General features: G+C 46.6%; 1 long non-coding RNA gene across 1 annotated transcript in view; it reads left to right on the forward strand.

Annotated features, from left to right (window-relative positions):
- Positions 1-69: 69 nt before the first annotated feature.
- Positions 70-16,531, forward strand: part of LOC310888970 — a 306,398-nt gene continuing 289,936 nt past the window's right edge. The window contains exons 1-2 of the long non-coding RNA XR_014576291.1: positions 70-701; positions 5,863-6,197. This is a non-coding gene — a long non-coding RNA (uncharacterized lncRNA). The remainder of the gene's footprint in view (positions 702-5,862; positions 6,198-16,531) is intronic.

The raw sequence follows: 16,531 nt of genomic DNA on the forward strand, positions 1-16,531 counted from the left end.
TTTCTGTGGTGTATGAGGCATGTTTATTCATTATTTCCCATGGCTATATTAAGAAGAACAAAGGGAGTCGCCAGGTGGCTGTAAGGACCTTGAGGCTCCCTGCCTGTTGCTGTCTCGGACGGAGAGTTGAGAGAACTTTGTGTAAATACTATAACTGCAAAATTGATAACCCACTGTCCTATCTGAAGACAAAACAGCATGACCGGTTAAGGAGGGAAAACACCACATACCAAGCGGAGGAAGACTACGGCCTTCATCCGTGCGACCACCAGAGGGACCGGAGACGACCCCCTAGCAACAGTCGACGCAGCCGCAGTACCAGGAAGGGGGGCTACGTAACCCCAGAAGAACCCGATGATAAAAGGGGACTGTGAAGGGGGGGGGTGCGCACCTTTTGAGGAGCACGGACTCCCCGGCCGCCCAGCGCTGTTTTGCTTGCTGATCGCTTACTCAATAAACTAATTCTTTCTGGCTAAAAGGGTAATTTATAACAAATTTGGTGCCGTGACTCGGATAGAGGTACGTCGATCGGGAAGCCTATCGAAGGGGGGCGCCCCGCCGATTTCGGCGGCCTTCGCCGGGACTATTCCCGTTCGGGCCCTCTACCGACGAACCCTAAATTTCGGGCAACAAGCAAATAAAGCCGGCAAACCCCTAGGTAATCTTTGTGCACGAAGGCCGAACGAAGACCCATGGGGTGGGTAAGTATAGGCTCGTGTTCCGTTCGGTTGGGGTTGGTGATCCCAGAGTGCGTCTGTGTGAGACGTCCAATTGCGGACGAAGTGAGTGCGGACCCCTCAGTAGTGCGGTTCCCACATCCCGCGAGGGACTGGGCCACGACCAAAGGGGAAGCGGCTGCGTGTGTGTGTGAAGGCGCTCCGGAAGATGGGACAGAAGAAGAGTAAGCCTTCTGGTCCCATGGGCGGGGTTAGGTTGCCCCCTATACCCCCGGATAGTCCTCTGGGGTTAATGACTAAGAATTGGAGTGATTCCCCTTCTAGGCGGGGAAAGGACAAAGTAAAAATGATTCATTATTGTATTGAAGTTTGGGGAGATCAGCAAATTCAAGGCGACAGTCTCTATTGGCCCTTGTATGGGTCGTCCGACAACGGGGTGTGTCAAGCCTTAAATGTTTATGTGAATGCCAAAGAACCTTTTTGTTTAGAAGAGAGCGAATATGCGAGTTTCTGGCTGGGCTGGGGGGATCGAGTTAATTTGTATTCGTTAAAAGAAAAAGGAGGGGAGGAGAAAGGGGAGGAGAAACGTAAGAAAAAGAATCGGGAATTGGAGGTCCCGGTATCACCACCTCCCTATGTCCTGCCCACGCCCCCCCCCCAAGGGCCTTCTAACCCATAGTCTTCAGGGGAGTAGGACAGTGACGTTGATCAGGGGCCGGTAACTAGGAGCCGAATTAGAAAATGGAGACAGAAATCTCAGAAACCTGAGAGCGTGGGGGGGCTGTATCCGTTGAGAGAAATATCTATGGGAGGCCCGCAACCCGAAATGGGGTATGTAGCAGTCCCCATTAATTCTGGGGATGTCCGCGATTTTAAGAAAGAGATGGGAAGTTTATTGGAGGACCCCCTCGGAGTAGCAGAGCGAGTGGATCAGTTTCTGGGACCCAATGTGTACACTTGGGAGGAGATACAATCTATATTGGGGATTTTATTTACCTCGGAAGAGAGGAATGATTAGGAGAGCGGGGATGTGAATCTGGGATCAGCAGCATCTGCAAGGTCCAGCTGCAGATATTAAATGGCCATTGCAGAGACCTAATTGGAATAATCAGGACCCCGTACACCGTGGTCATATGCAGGATCTAAGAACCATTATTATACAAGGGATTAGGGAATCAGTCCCGAGAGGTCACAACATTAATAAGGCCTTTAGCGAACAACAAAAAAAAGATGAAACCCCAACGGAATGGCTAGAGAGGCTGTGTAAGAGCCTGCAGCTATATTCAGGGGTGGATCCAGGGACTCCTGTGGGGGAGGCCCTGCTGAAAACTCATTTCGTGGCAAAATCTTGGCCGGATATCAGGAAGAAATTAGAGAAGATAGAAGATTGGCAGGCTCGGGGTTTGGACCAGTTGTTAAGGGAAGCACAGAAAGTGTTTGTCAGGAGAGAGAATGAGAAGGAGAAAAAGCAGGTGCGAATGATGGTGGCAGTGGTCCGGGAAGGACAGAGGAGGATTGAGTATAAACAGGGGTCTGGAGTGGGTTATCAGAGGAAGGTGGGGGGGGGACGACAGGCCAATCGATCGCAGATCGAGGGATGTGACTTGCTTTTACTGTAATAAAAAGGGTCGCATGAAAAGGGAATGTCGACAGAGGATAGAGGATGAGAGAATGTTCAAGGAAGATTAGGGGTGTCAGGGGCTCTATTTGCTGGGGATCCGGAATAACACTGAGCCCTTGATAAAATTAAAAGTAGGTCCCCAGCAAAAGGAGGTGGAGTTTCTCATAGATACAGGGGCTGAAAGATCTACGGTCCAAGTTCTGCCTCTGGGGTGCAAAATATCGACGGAGAAGGTACAGGTGATTGGGGCCAAAGGGGAACCGTTTGGGGTCCCCGTTATAAAAGAAATGCTGATTGAATCTAATTCGAAAATGGGAATAGGGTCTTTGCTTTTAGTACCTGAGGCAGATTATAATTTATTAGGTAGGGATTTGATAGTAGAGTTAGGTATAAGTTTGGAAGTAGTAGATAAGGAATTGAAAGTCAAATTGTGTCCTCTGAGAGTGGAGGATGAGCAAGATATAAATCCAGAAGTTTGGTATACTCCTGACAGTGTGGGAAGATTGGATATTGCACCTTTTAAAGTGACTATAACCAACCCAAGTATGCCAATACGAATTAAACAATACCCCCTATCTGAGGAAGGCAGGTGAGGGTTAAAGCCTGAGATGGAACGATTGCTACAAGGGTTATTAGAACCCTGTATGTCCCCCTTTAATACCCCAATTTTGCCAATAAAGAAAAAGGATGGTAAATATCGGTTGGTTCACGATTTAAGGGAAATTAATAAAAGAACAGTAACTAGATTTCCAGTGGTAGCTAACCCTCATAACCTGCTAAGCCATTTGCACCCGGAGGATCGATGGTATAGTGTGATAGATTTGAAGGATGCATTCTGGGCATGTCCCCTGGAAGAAAAGAGCAGGGATTATTTCGCTTTCGAATGGGAGGATCCGGATACCCACCGGAAACAACAATTGCGGTGGACAGTACTTCCCCAGGGGTTTACCGAATCCCCCAATTTGTATGGACAAGCATTAGAACGAATTCTGCAGGGTTATGACAGAATACCAGGAGTAACCCTAGTACAATATGTAGATGATCTATTACTAGCAGGAAAGGATGAAACTGCTGTTAGACAAGTGAGTATACGGCTGTTAAATTTTCTTTGTCTACAGGGATTAAAAGTTACAAAATCAAAATTACAATTTGTGGGGCAAGAGGTAAAGTACCTGGGGCACCAGTTAAGTAAGGGAACTAAGAAGTTAGACCCTGACAGAATCAGTGGAATATTAGCTTTAACGCCCCCGCGAACTAAAAGGCAGGTGCGGCAACTGTTGGGATTAATAGGCTATTGTAGACAATGGATAGAGGATTATAGTGGAAAGGTAAAATTTCTCTATGAAAAACTCACTAGGGACGGGTTGCTGAAATGGACTAGGGAAGATGAGGAGCGACTGAATAAGCTAAAGGAAGAACTAGCACGCCCTCCAGTGTTAAGCTTGCCAGATTTAAGGAGGCCGTTTTTTTTGTTCGTGAACAGCGCAGACGGCACAGCATACGGAGTGCTGGCCCAAGAATGGGCAGGGAGTAAAAAACCTGTGGCCTATTTGTCTAAATTATTAGACCCAGTTAGCCGGGGGTGGCCAAATTGTTTGCAAGTAGTGGTGGCTGCCGCCTTGCTAATAGAGGAAGCACAAAAAATCACCTTCGGAGGGGAAATTAAAGTAGTATCTCCACACAATATACGTGGAGTACTGCAACAAAAGGCAGAAAAATGGATCACTGATGCCAGACTATTGAAATATGAAGGAATTTTAATTTCGTCTCCGAAATTAACACTAGAAACAACCTCACTACAGAACCCTGCTCAATTTCTTTATGGGGAACCAGATGGGCCCTTAGGACACAATTGCTTCCGAAATATAGAAGAACAAACAAAATTGAGACCTGATTTAGAAGAAGTGGAATTACCTGTCGGTGAACAAATATATGTAGATGGTTCCTCAAAAATAGTTGAAGGGAAACGAAAATCAGGGTATGCGCTGGTAAATGGGAAAACATTTGAGATAGTAGAATCCGGACCCCTGAGCCCCAGCTGGTCGGCCCAAGCTTGTGAACTATATGCCATCTTGCGGGCCCTAAAATTGTTAAAGAATAAAAGTGGCACAATATATACAGATTCAAAATATGCTTATGGGGTAATACATACATTTGGTAAAATATGGGAAGAAAGAGGGCTCATCAATTCACAAGGAAAGGGTTTAATACATCAGGAATTGATTGCCCAGGTTCTACAAGCTATTAGGGAACCTAAGGACATTGCTGTAGTACATATAAAAGGACATCAAAGGGGCCCCATCCTTCAGGTTAGGGGTAATAACCTGGCGGATCAGGAGGCAAAAAGAGCAGCATTAATGAGTATAAGAACTATAAAAATGAGGGAAAATTGCCCAGACTGTGGCAAAAACTTGAAGGAATTCCCATGTGATGCCTGTTGGAAGGATTTCGGCTTTAATGCTCTACAATGTAGTTGCTCGTCCTGGGAAAAGGAGGAGGGGAAAAAGTCGCATTGCTATTGTTATTTACACAGACCCATATATACATTACTCTGTTTTACGCAGCCAGAAAAGGATAAAATGGCTCAAATGGGCATAAAAGAAATAGATGGGGGTAAATGGGTATTGCCCGATGGACGGGAAATGCTTCCTAAGTCTGCAACTCTGCGAGTGCTACGGAGGTTTCATGAGAGCACCCACTGGGGAGCTCAAGCACTAGTGGACCAATTCACTACAAAATATATGTGTATTGGAATATACAATGTAGCAAAACGAGTTGTGCATGATTGTCTTGTCTGTAAAAGAGTGAATGCCCGACAAATGAGGGAAAGAGTATTAGGAGGTTGGGAATTAGCGCACCGGCCTTTTGCCAGAATTCAATTGGATTTCACAGAACTTCCAAAAGTAGGAAGGTACAAATATTTATTAGTAATTGTAGACCATCTCACGCACTTTGTCGAGGCTTTCCCGACGACGAGAACAACGGCCCAAGCTGTGGTAAAAATACTATTAGAAAACATTATCCCGAGGTACGGGATTGTAGAAACAATTGATTCTGACCAAGGCCCGCACTTTATATCAAAAGTGTCCAAAGAAACTATGAAGGCCTTGGGGACAATTTGGGAATATCATACTCCGTGGCACCCTCAAAGCTCTGGAAAGGTAGAACGAATGAATGGGGAAATTAAAAAGCAACTAACGAAGCTTATGATGGAGACAAAAACCTCCTGGGTGAAATGTTTACCGCTTGCACTATTGAATATTCGAACACAGCCTCGAGCCGATGTCGGAATCTCACCTTTTGAAATGCTATACGGTACGCCTTATGATCTAGAGATGCCATCTGATCACCCCCAGATACAGGACATTCAATTAACACCTTACTTAATACAGCTTATGAATAGACGGAGGGAGTTACAAGCGAAAGGGTTAGTGGCACAGCATCCCCCGTTAGATATAGCAATCCATAGAATACAGCCTGGAGATAGGGTTCTAATTAAGACTTGGAAAGAAACATCTTTAACACCATGGTGGGAAGGCCCCTATGTTGTTTTACTTACTACAGAGACTGCTATCCGGACGGCTGAGAAGGGGTGGACGCATGCCAGTCGTGTGAAGGGACCAATCCAGACAAGCGAATGGGAAGCAGTCGCAGGCCCTGATGACTTAAAGCTTACTCTGAAACGGACTCGATAAGTATATACTGTCACTGTCTATGTATCGTAAAAAGGGGGAGGAGGGGGGCTTTGTGTGATTGGTAACAGGCAAGAGGTCGCAGCTAACCAAGAAACTCCCCTGAAGAGCACTACTGCTGCCGAGAAGAACCCGCACCTTGTAGTTCACCGCAACCGAACTGACAAGCGAGGCAGAGAGTGAAACGGTGGGGATCTGCGTGACCAGGTAAAAACTCCAAAGATGGGCCCTATCCACTTTTTGCAATACATAGTAATAGGTGTAAGTATTTGCACTGTTCCTGGGTCTGCGCACCCTCATAAACCTTTTATTTGGAGCCTAATTAGATGGGGAGATTACCATGTTGTACAGCAAATAATCACCGCTGGGGGCCCTAGTTTTAAGGTCTTACTGTGTGACCTTGTGACATGGGGCAAAAATGTAGCAAATATATGTTCTGGTCAATTCAGCTTCTATATGTGCCCAAGTTCTAACCCGGGAAGACCGTATTGTAACGATCCACATGAATACTTTTGTGCCTATTGGGGTTGTGAGACTATTGCCACAGACTGGGATCCCGGAGCTGGAGTGGACAAATATTTGAAGGTGGGGTACGGGCCACCAGGATGTAACCATAATTGCAAATTCATATACACCAATGTAACCCAACCAGGAGACCAAAGGTGGACCCTAGGACAAAGTTGGGGAATTAGGTTGCATGAATCCGGAGCTGATGGGGGGGGATAATATATATAAGGAAAGAAAAAATTAAGAACCCCCAACAGGTGGGGCCAAACCAAGAACTGTCAGGAAATGTTTTAACACAAGCCTCTGAAATACAAACTACAAATAGCCCAAAGCTACTAAAGGTCATTAACAAATCAGTAGGCCAAAAATATGAAAAAAATGAAGGGGTGACTGAAAATAACGTGGAAAATCATGGATGCTAGTTATTACTTATTGAATCAAACAAATCCCAACATCCCTAAACCTTGCTGGTTATGCCTTGATATAAGGCCTCCATATTACGACGCCATTGGGGATCTGGGAGAAGCCACCCGTTCACGTAACCCCAACCCTCCACAATGCAATTGGGGAAGGGATGTAGGAATAACATTGACGGAAGTAACTGGGAACGGTAGGTGTGTAGGTACAATCCCTAGTGAGAAGCTTCATCTATGCAGTATTATGGAGAAGGTTACACCAGGAAGTAGAGAAAGGTGGTTAATACCCGCAAACAATGCTAGATGGGTCTGCTCATCGATAGGTGTTACCCCTTGTTTATCACTTGAACTCTTTAATGTATCCCAAGATTTCTGTATACAGGTAATAATTGTACCAAGAATTCTATACCGTTCTGTCCTGGTTCCAGTTAGGACAGAGTTAATTTTTCCTCCTAGTAGCTGGTAGGGTGCTATGTTTTGGATTAGGATGAGAAGAGCGCTGATAACAAGCTGATGTTTTAATTGTTGCAGAGCAGTGTTTACACCAGGCCAAGGACTTTTCAGCTTCTCGCTCTGTCCTGCCTGCCTGTCTTTATCTCAACTCACCGGCTTCACTTTCCCGTTTCTCTCCCCCATCCCAGAGAGGGAGGGGGGAGGGTGAGCGAACGGCTGTGTGGTGTTTAGCTGCAAGCCGGGTTAAACCACAACAGCCCTTTTGGCGCCCAACGTGGGGCTCGAAGGGTTGAGATATCGACAAATTTGACCAGAGTGTGTTAAACTAAAATTGGTATAAGTATTGGACCTGCTTAATAGTTGCTAGTCACGATGTTGATTGCCTTAATCTCCAGTCTGCTGTGCCTGTTTTCCAAATTGAGTTTTATAGTGCGTTTCTGTATGTGCTCCCTGTTGCACTGTTTATCCTTTCCGGGCCCTGGTTTAAGATTGCTATGGTACTGTGCGGTGTAACAATGGCTTATGAAATGATGAAATAGCTGGTCACGACTCTAACCTGGTATTTGTACTCAGCACTGACGTCGACTCTATACTTTGGAAACCATATCTCGGAAACTATTAGCAATTACACCTATTGCCTGTTTTCGTCAGGGAGCCAATCTGTGAAGGGGACAGGGGAAGACATGTTTCCCTACCTGTTCACTCTCCCTTTCTCCTTCACCACCACCCTCTTATCCCCCGAGCTAGTTACGGTGGTTCTCCGAGATGTTGAATATCCTTGGGATACTCAGACCAGCCTGCTCTTGTTGTTATGTCTCCTGAATGCGCTTCAGGTTTTGTTGAGGGTTAAACAACTACTTAGGAATCTCATCCGGAGATCTGTCTTGAGGCGGGATAGTTGCGAGTGGCAGGGAGTGTGGGAGGATATGGGCAGGTTTCTAGAGCAGTGGTCACCTCCAGTGTTTTGGACATTCACCCCTGAACAACTGCAAAATCCTAAAAAGCTGGCAGAATGCTTGAAAAAAAGGTGTCATGACACTGGCAGTTCCAAAGTGACACAAATCACTGTAGCGTGCTGGGGTCTGGCTTGTGCCTATCGAGCTGCAATTGATGCTACTAGCAACCTAGCTCCAGCTCCTGCAGCCGCTCCAGTTCCAGCTCCTGCAGCCGCTCCAGTTCCAGCTCCAGCTCCAGATCCTGCAGCTGCTCCAGTTCCAGCTCCTGCAGCCGCTCCATCTCCTGCAGCCACTCCAGCTCCTGCAGCCGCTCCAGCTCCAGCTCCTGCAGCCACTCCCGCTCCAGCTCCTGCAGCCGCTCCAGCTCCAGCAGCCACTCCAGCTCCTGCAGCCGCTCCAGCTCCAGCTCCTGCAGCTGCTCCAGCTCCAGCTCCTGCAGCCGCTCCAGCTCCAGCAGCCACTCCAGCTCCTGCAGCCGCTCCAGCTCCAGCTCCTGCAGCCGCTCCAGCTCCAGCTCCTGCAGCCGTTCCAGTTCCAGCTCCTGCAGCCACTACAGCTCCTGCAGCCGCTCCAGCTCCAGCTCCTGCAGCCACTCCATCTCCAGCTCCCGCAGCCACTCCAGCCCCTGCAGCAGCTCCAGCTCCTGCAGCTGCTCCCACTCCTGTGTCTGGGTCAGAGAAACGAGCTGTAGCAGTGCAAGTTGACCCCGCAGAGGGTATTCCAACCCCTGTGGCAGACCCTGTGTCTGGGTCAGGGAAACGAGCTGTAGCAGTGCAAGTTGCCCCTGTAGACAAGGTGAAAAAATGGTATAGAGAGTCAGGTCGTTTAGAACGCAGACAGTCTTCTGCTAAGTCTGGGCATAGTGAAGACGAGGCTGGGCCATCAAAGGTGCAGGAGACTGAAGATGAGGATGGGGATGTCGAAAAATCAACAGTAACTACCCGGACTCTATACCAGCGTGAGCTGCGAGATGTGCGAAAAGATTTTGGTCGCTGTATAGGCGAGCAGCTTGTCACCTGGCCGCTCCGGTGCTGGGACACCGGAGCCAATTATGTGGAATTAGAGGGCAAGGAAGCCAGACGGCTGGGATCCCTTGCTAGGGATGCATGTATTGACAAAGCAATTGGAGATGGAGCACGATCTCGCAGCCTCTGGAGGCGTCTCCTGTCAAACCCAACGTGGGAGCTTGGGAGTGCGCATATACGAGTACAAACGGGGCAGACATTGTAACAGGACCACTCGGTAACAAGGACACTCTGTATTATCACTCCCCAAAGGGTAAAGAGGGATATCCTGGGATACCAGGTCCTCAGGATTCATCCTCAAGTACTTTCTCATTCTGACCCCAAGTCTCTCACATGATTTCTGTGTTGCACACTAATATTATTCCAGCCAGGATCGGCAAGTGGTTATTTCTGCCCTGCCGGTATTACCCCTGGTCCTGGAGGATGAGCTCTTTCCCATTTTTGTATAGCAGCTCTCCTCCTGATCATTCCCATTTCTTTCCCTGTAAACAGCATATTTATATACACAATTCCTCCCCCCCCAAGAGTATAAGTTAAGTCCTAGGAACTGGTCTAATGGTTCAGCTAGCCTGATGGGGTCCTCAATTAAAGACTTCATCTCCTTAAAACTCCTAACCTCTCTGCTGGTAAGGAGGGGGGGAAGTTCACTTGAGGATACACAGTTAGTGTTAGTACTGTTAGTATCAGGGAAGGCGAAATTCTCAATATCTCTTCTACCTTGTTCTAATTCTTACCAGAGCCTAGAGTACGCTCTTCTCTAGGGACAGTGTTAATTGCAGTCCCTGTCTCCCTTCCTGGAGCGACTGCTGCTGCCACCGGTGCAATATTAAGATTATAGGGAGCATAACTTGGCTCCTCCTCCAAAAAAAAAAAGGAATCTTATTGTTTACACATAAATTTAAAGCCTGAATTTTCATCAGGCCCGTATTTTGGCCAAAATACTGCTGTTTCCTTAATTGGTTCTTTTGTCCAGACTAATACACAATATTTAACCTTTTTTTTTTTTTCTTTTATCATCTCCTCTAATTTTGAGATTATTTTTCCAATTTCTTATAATTCTTCAGGAAGAACTTTCGGTAGGCACTCCCCCAGGGATATTTCCCTGTCCCCTGGAACTCATATTTCCCATTTTTCCTAGCCCTTGTCAGTGTGCTGCTACAGAAATTTCCCTCCTGCAGGGTACCACACACTAACATTCCGATTCTGGAAAATGAGGGTGTACTGCCAAGCACTTCCCCGTGCAAGGACTACCGCACACCAAATTTCCCTGGTGTATTGCCAAGCACTTCCCTGTGCAAGGGCTTACCATACACCAAATTTCCCGAGACTCTTCCTTTCTCTCCCTTATCTCACGCTTCGTCCGTCTCCGGCCGCGCCCCTCGCGGAGCTACGGAACCGCGGATCAGGACTCCACACTCGCTTCGTACAAAAGTACGTCTCAATCACACGTCACACAGAGTCTCACCCCCAAGGCAATACTTAATATTTCTTACCTTGGTCTGTGCACAGAGTTACCGGATCAATTCTTAAACCCGGAGTGCCTACCTTCTTCCCTTCCCCACTCCTTCACGGATCCTGCCTCTTTAATCAGTCTCTGGCCCTCTGTCAGCTCTCCGCAGAACCGCCACCGTCGATGCACAGGACCGCTGAAATCAGCGGGGCATGCCTTCCTGCTGCTGCGGCGGTGGGGCTCCCCGGTAGGTGACTGGATCCCGGACGAGCCCCCAAATTGTGAGAAACACTCCGTAGCCAATAACTTAGGCTCAGGCGAGGATCTCAGTGAAGTAGTAATTTATTCGCGATTGCCATGGCGGGCGTCCCACAAGCAGGAGCGCGCCTACTGGTTCCAAAACACAGTTCATATACTTTTTGATGACAGGACCCTCCCCTGTTTCCCCACTGAGTGGGTAATCCAGGTTCACAATCTATCTGATGCTTCACAGACAATGCATGGCCTTCAGTTGCCGGCCTGTTAAATTTCAAATTTCTTTTGACTTTGTTACTGTTTGAAGTGGTAATGTTTCTTCACTTATCTGACTTGACTTAACACCGTGATTTTCACCTAATTGTTCTAAGGAGTCTGGTTGTCTGCATTTTACAAGGTCACCTGCTAAGTTTTCTTATCACTGCAAGCATATCTCAATACCCCATTCCTTACCTTTAAACAATGTAACTCTGCAAAAACAACATTTTTATTCCCACAGTGGGAAAAAGCATTTGCAATTGTACTCTGTCCCCTGGATATGATTGTACCGATCCTGGATGTAGTCCTATAAGCTGTAGAGCACGTAGTGGGAAATGGAACGCCACACATGTTCAGCTGAGAAATGGTACTTGGCTGAAATGCTCATATTGAGAAGGTTTTGGATCCGGATGTGAAACTGTGGCAAGAGCACAAGCCGGGGGACAATTCCATGGTCAAATCTTGAGCTGTCAGCGTGATAACACCACTGAGGAACAGCATGTGGTGTGGGTCTATCGTTGGAAATGGCAGGATGAGAATGGGAGGCATGTTCTTTAAACATTTCTGGTCAGCTTATAATATGACAGGCCGCCAAAGAGAACCGAATTGTGACTGTAAGTGGAAACCCAACATGGGAGCTTGGGAGTGCGCATATACGAGTACAAACGGGGCAGACATTGTAACAGGACCACTCGGTAACAAGGACACTCTGTATTATCACTCCCCAAAGGGTAAAGAGGGATGGGATGGTCCTTTTCCAAACGGGACGTGGGCCCTAAAGGGACATTATTGGGTGTGTGGCAAACATGCGTACAAGAGGCTACCCGGAAACTGGTCGGGAATATGCTATGTGGGGTACATAAGACCCTTGTTCTTTTTATTGTCACAAACACAAGGAAATCATTTAGGAATAAGATTATATGATGACCTGAACAGAGTGAAACGATCTATTAATACTTCCTTAGCTGGGGGTAGTGCCCAAAAGAGGGGAAAGGATGAATGGCCTCCTGAAAGAATCATACAGCATTATGGGCGAGCTACCTGGAACCCGAATGAGTTGGTATCAGGAGCCCGAGAACCTATTTATAATTTGAACCGAATAATTAGGTTGCAAGCTATCCTCGAAGTTGTAACCAATCAAACAGCGACGGCCTTGGATCTTCTGGCTGATCAATCCACTCAGATGAGGAATGCTATCTTTCAACATAGAATGGTCTTAGACTATTTACTAGCAGAAGAAGGGGGAGTGTGTGGAAAACTGAACGATTCTAATTGTTGTTTACAAATTGATAATAATGGAAAAGTGGTTAAACAGATAACAAAGGAAATTAGGAAGTTAGCCCACGTCCCAATACAAACCTGGAAGGGTATGGATTGGGATTTCTTTTCGTGGTTGCCTGGTGGACCATGGGTTAAAAGGATGTTATTTTTATTTTTATGTGGTGTAATGACGTTATTGTTTATACCTTGTGTTGTGGTTTAACCCGGCTGGCAGCTAAACACCACGCAGCCGTTCGCTCACCCTCCCCCCTCCCTCTCTGGGATGGGGGAGAGAAACGGGAAAGTAAAGCCGGTGAGTTGAGATAAAGACAGTTTATTAAGACAGGAATATAATAATAACAATAATAATAATAATAGTGATAATGATAATAATATTAATAATAATAATGTGTAAGAAAACAAGTGATGCACAATGCAATTGCTCACCACCCGCTGACCGATGCCCAGCCTATCCCCGAGCAGCCGGCCCCCCACCCCGGCCAGCCACCCCTATATATTGTTTAGCATGATGTCAGATGGTATGGAATACCCCTTTGGCCAGTTTGGGTCAGCTGTCCTGGGTCTGTCCCCTCCCAGCTCCTGCTGCACCCCCAGCCTGCTCGCTGGCAGGACAGAGCGAGAAGCCGAAAAGTCCTTGGCCTGGTGTAAACACTGCTCTGCAACAATTAAAACATCAGCATGTTATCAGCGCTCTTCTCATCCTAATCCAAAACATAGCACCCTACCAGCTACTATGAGGGAAAATTAGCTCTGTCCTAACTGGAACCAGGACAGATATCCACCCCTTATTCCATACCATTTATGTCATGCTCAGGTTACACTCTGTCCAATACATTCTAATTAATCACCATTTTCATCTATGATATATAGCAATCATGGTAGTGATGACATACAGTATTATATAATAATTAACATACTACAATTCAACTCATGGGCTATTCTCACCCAGTATCAAATCCCCTTGAGGTACACACCGGACCTCCCCATTCTTTTGCATTACCCACCAAGTGCATCCAGGTCCCTGAGCAAAAGCAATTCCACGAATGGGTTTGCCTTTTCCTGAGGCAGGAGTAGCCCAGACTGTTTTACCCAGCATGTTTCTTACGTGCACTACAGGAACTTTATCCCCTTCTACAGTGTGTAACAGGTTTGATTGGGCAGGTCCAGCTCGGTTGGCAGATCCCCTGGTATTGACTAACCAGGTGGCCTTTGCCAAATGTGTATCCCAATTTTTGAATGTCCCAGCACCCATTGCTTTCAGTGTAGTCTTCAACAGTCCATTGTATCGTTCAACTTTTCCAGAGGCTGGTGCATGATAGGGGATGTGATACACCCACTCAATACCATGTTCTTTGGCCCAAGTGTCTATAAGGTTGTTTCGGAAATGAGTCCCGTTGTCTGACTCAATTCTCTCTGGGGTGCCATGTCGCCATAGGACTTGCTTTTCAAGGCCCAGGATAGTGTTCCGGGTGGTGGCATGGGGCACAGGATATGTTTCCAGCCATCCGGTGGTTGCTTCCACCATTGTAAGTACGTGGCGCTTGCCGTTGCGGGTTTGAGGGAGTGTGATGTAATCAATCTGCCAGGCCTCTCCATATTTATATTTCAGCCATCGTCCTCCATACCAAAGAGGTTTTGACCGTTTGGCTTGCTTGATTGCAGCACATGTTTCACAGTCATGAATAACCTGTGCTATAGTGTCCATGGTCAGGTCCACCCCTCGATCACGAGCCCATCTGTAGGTTGCATCTCTACCTTGATGGCCTGAGGTGTCATGGGCCCATCGGGCTATAAATAATTCACCTTTATGTTGCCAGTCCAGGTCCACCTGAGCCACTTCAATCTTAGCAGCCTGATCCACCTGCTGGTTGTTTTGATGTTCTTCAGTAGCCCGATTCTTGGGCACATGAGCATCTACATGGCATACCTTTACAACCAGGTTCTCTACCCGGGCAGCAATATCTTGCCACAATGCCGCAGCCCAGATGGGCTTGCCCCTGCGCTGCCAGTTGTTCTGCTTCCATTGCTGTAACCACCCCCACAGGGCATTTGCCACCATCCATGAATCAGTATAGAGATAGAGAACTGGCCACTTTTCTCGTTCAGCAATATCTAAAGCCAGCTGAATGGCTTTCACTTCTGCAAACTGACTCGATTCACCTTCTCCCTCAGCAGCTTCTGCAACTCGTCGTGTAGGACTCCATACAGCAGCTTTCCATCTCCGATGCTTTCCCACAATACGACAGGACCCATCAGTGAACAAGGCATATTTCTTCTCATTTTCCGGTAGCTTGTTGTACAGTGGGGCTTCTTCAGCACGAACCACCTCCTCCTCTGATGATATCCCAAAGTATTTGCCTTCTGGCCAGTCCATAATCACCTCCAAGATTCCTGGGCGACTGGGGTTTCCTATTCGAGCCCGATGAGTAATCAGTGCAACCCACTTGCTCCATGTAGCATCAGTTGCATGATGTGTAGAGGGGACCCTTCCTTTGAACATCCAGCCTAGTACCGGCAGTCGGGGTGCCAGGAGGAGCTGCGCTTCAGTACCGACCACTTCCGAAGCAGATCGAACTCCTTCATATGCTGCCAATATCTCCTTTTCAGTTGGAGTATAGCGGGCTTCAGATCCTCTGTATCCCCGACTCCAAAACCCCAGGGGTCGACCTCGAGTTTCCCCAGGTTCTTTCTGCCAGAGGCTCCAGGTGGGACCATTCTCCCCGGCTGCGGTGTAGAGCACATTCTTTACATCTGGTCCTGTTCGGACTGGCCCGAGGGCTACTGCATGAACTATTTCCTGCTTAATTTGTTCAAAGGCTTGTCGTTGCTCAGGGCCCCATTCAAAAGCATTCTTCTTACGGGTTACTTGGTAGAGCGGGTTTACAATCAGACTGTAATTTGGAATATGCATTCTCCAAAACCCCACGACACCTAGGAAAGTTTGTGTTTCTTTTTTGCTAGTTGGTGGAGACATAGCTGTTATTTTGTTGATCACATCCATTGGGATTTGACGACGTCCATCTTGCCATTTTATTCCTAAAAACTGGATCTCTCGTGCAGGTCCTTTAACTTTATTCTGTTTTATGGCAAAACCGGCCTTCAGAAGGATTTGGACTATTTTCTTCCCTTTCTCAAAAACTTCTTCTGCAGTGTCACCCCACACAATGATGTCATCGATGTACTGCAGGTGTTCAGGAGCTTCCCCCTGCTCCAGCGCAGACTGGATCAGTCCATGGCAAATGGTAGGGCTGTGTTTCCACCCCTGGGGCAGCCGATTCCAAGTATATTGGACTCCCCTCCAAGTGAAAGCAAACTGCCACTTCCCTCAAAACTCCCCAAATACCAAGAAAGGCTCACTGCACCCATTAGAATTGAACAAAAATGGATATATGAAATTATGGACTACTTAGGACATGCATCTTTTTGTCATGTTCTTGACATAACTTCAGATTACTGAAGTTGGCCAGGGTAGAAGTTTCATAAAAATAGTCCTTCTGTTTATGTCAAAATTTGTTTAGAAATGAAGCCTGGTCTGGTTTAAAAGCTCTTTATGCACAGAGAATCCTGCCATCAGGCAGGATGGCCTTACACCCATTTCCAATCATACATCAATTTGGCAGAAAGTGAAGATTAAGCACAAACTAACTAAGCAGTAGTTCTGTCAGATGGCTATTTCTTATTTTTTTCCAAAATATTAACATACTAGCAAGTATCAATGAAAGTTCTGAAAGAATAACTATACAAGCAAACTATATATAGGTTCTGCATAACAAGGAGAAAAAAGTTCATACATTAGGAAACATTTTTAAGATCTTCAGTCAAATACCCAATATACCCAATACACAACAGATGCACTAACATTTTTAAAAAGTTAAAGGAAAACAAGAATTGATTCACAAAGACTAGAATCATAGAATTATAGAATCATAGAATCATAGAA

This window comes from Anser anser (assembly GCF_964211835.1).
Source record: "Anser anser genome assembly, contig: SUPER_W_unloc_9, whole genome shotgun sequence".
NCBI classification, from domain to species: Eukaryota; Metazoa; Chordata; class Aves; order Anseriformes; family Anatidae; genus Anser; species Anser anser.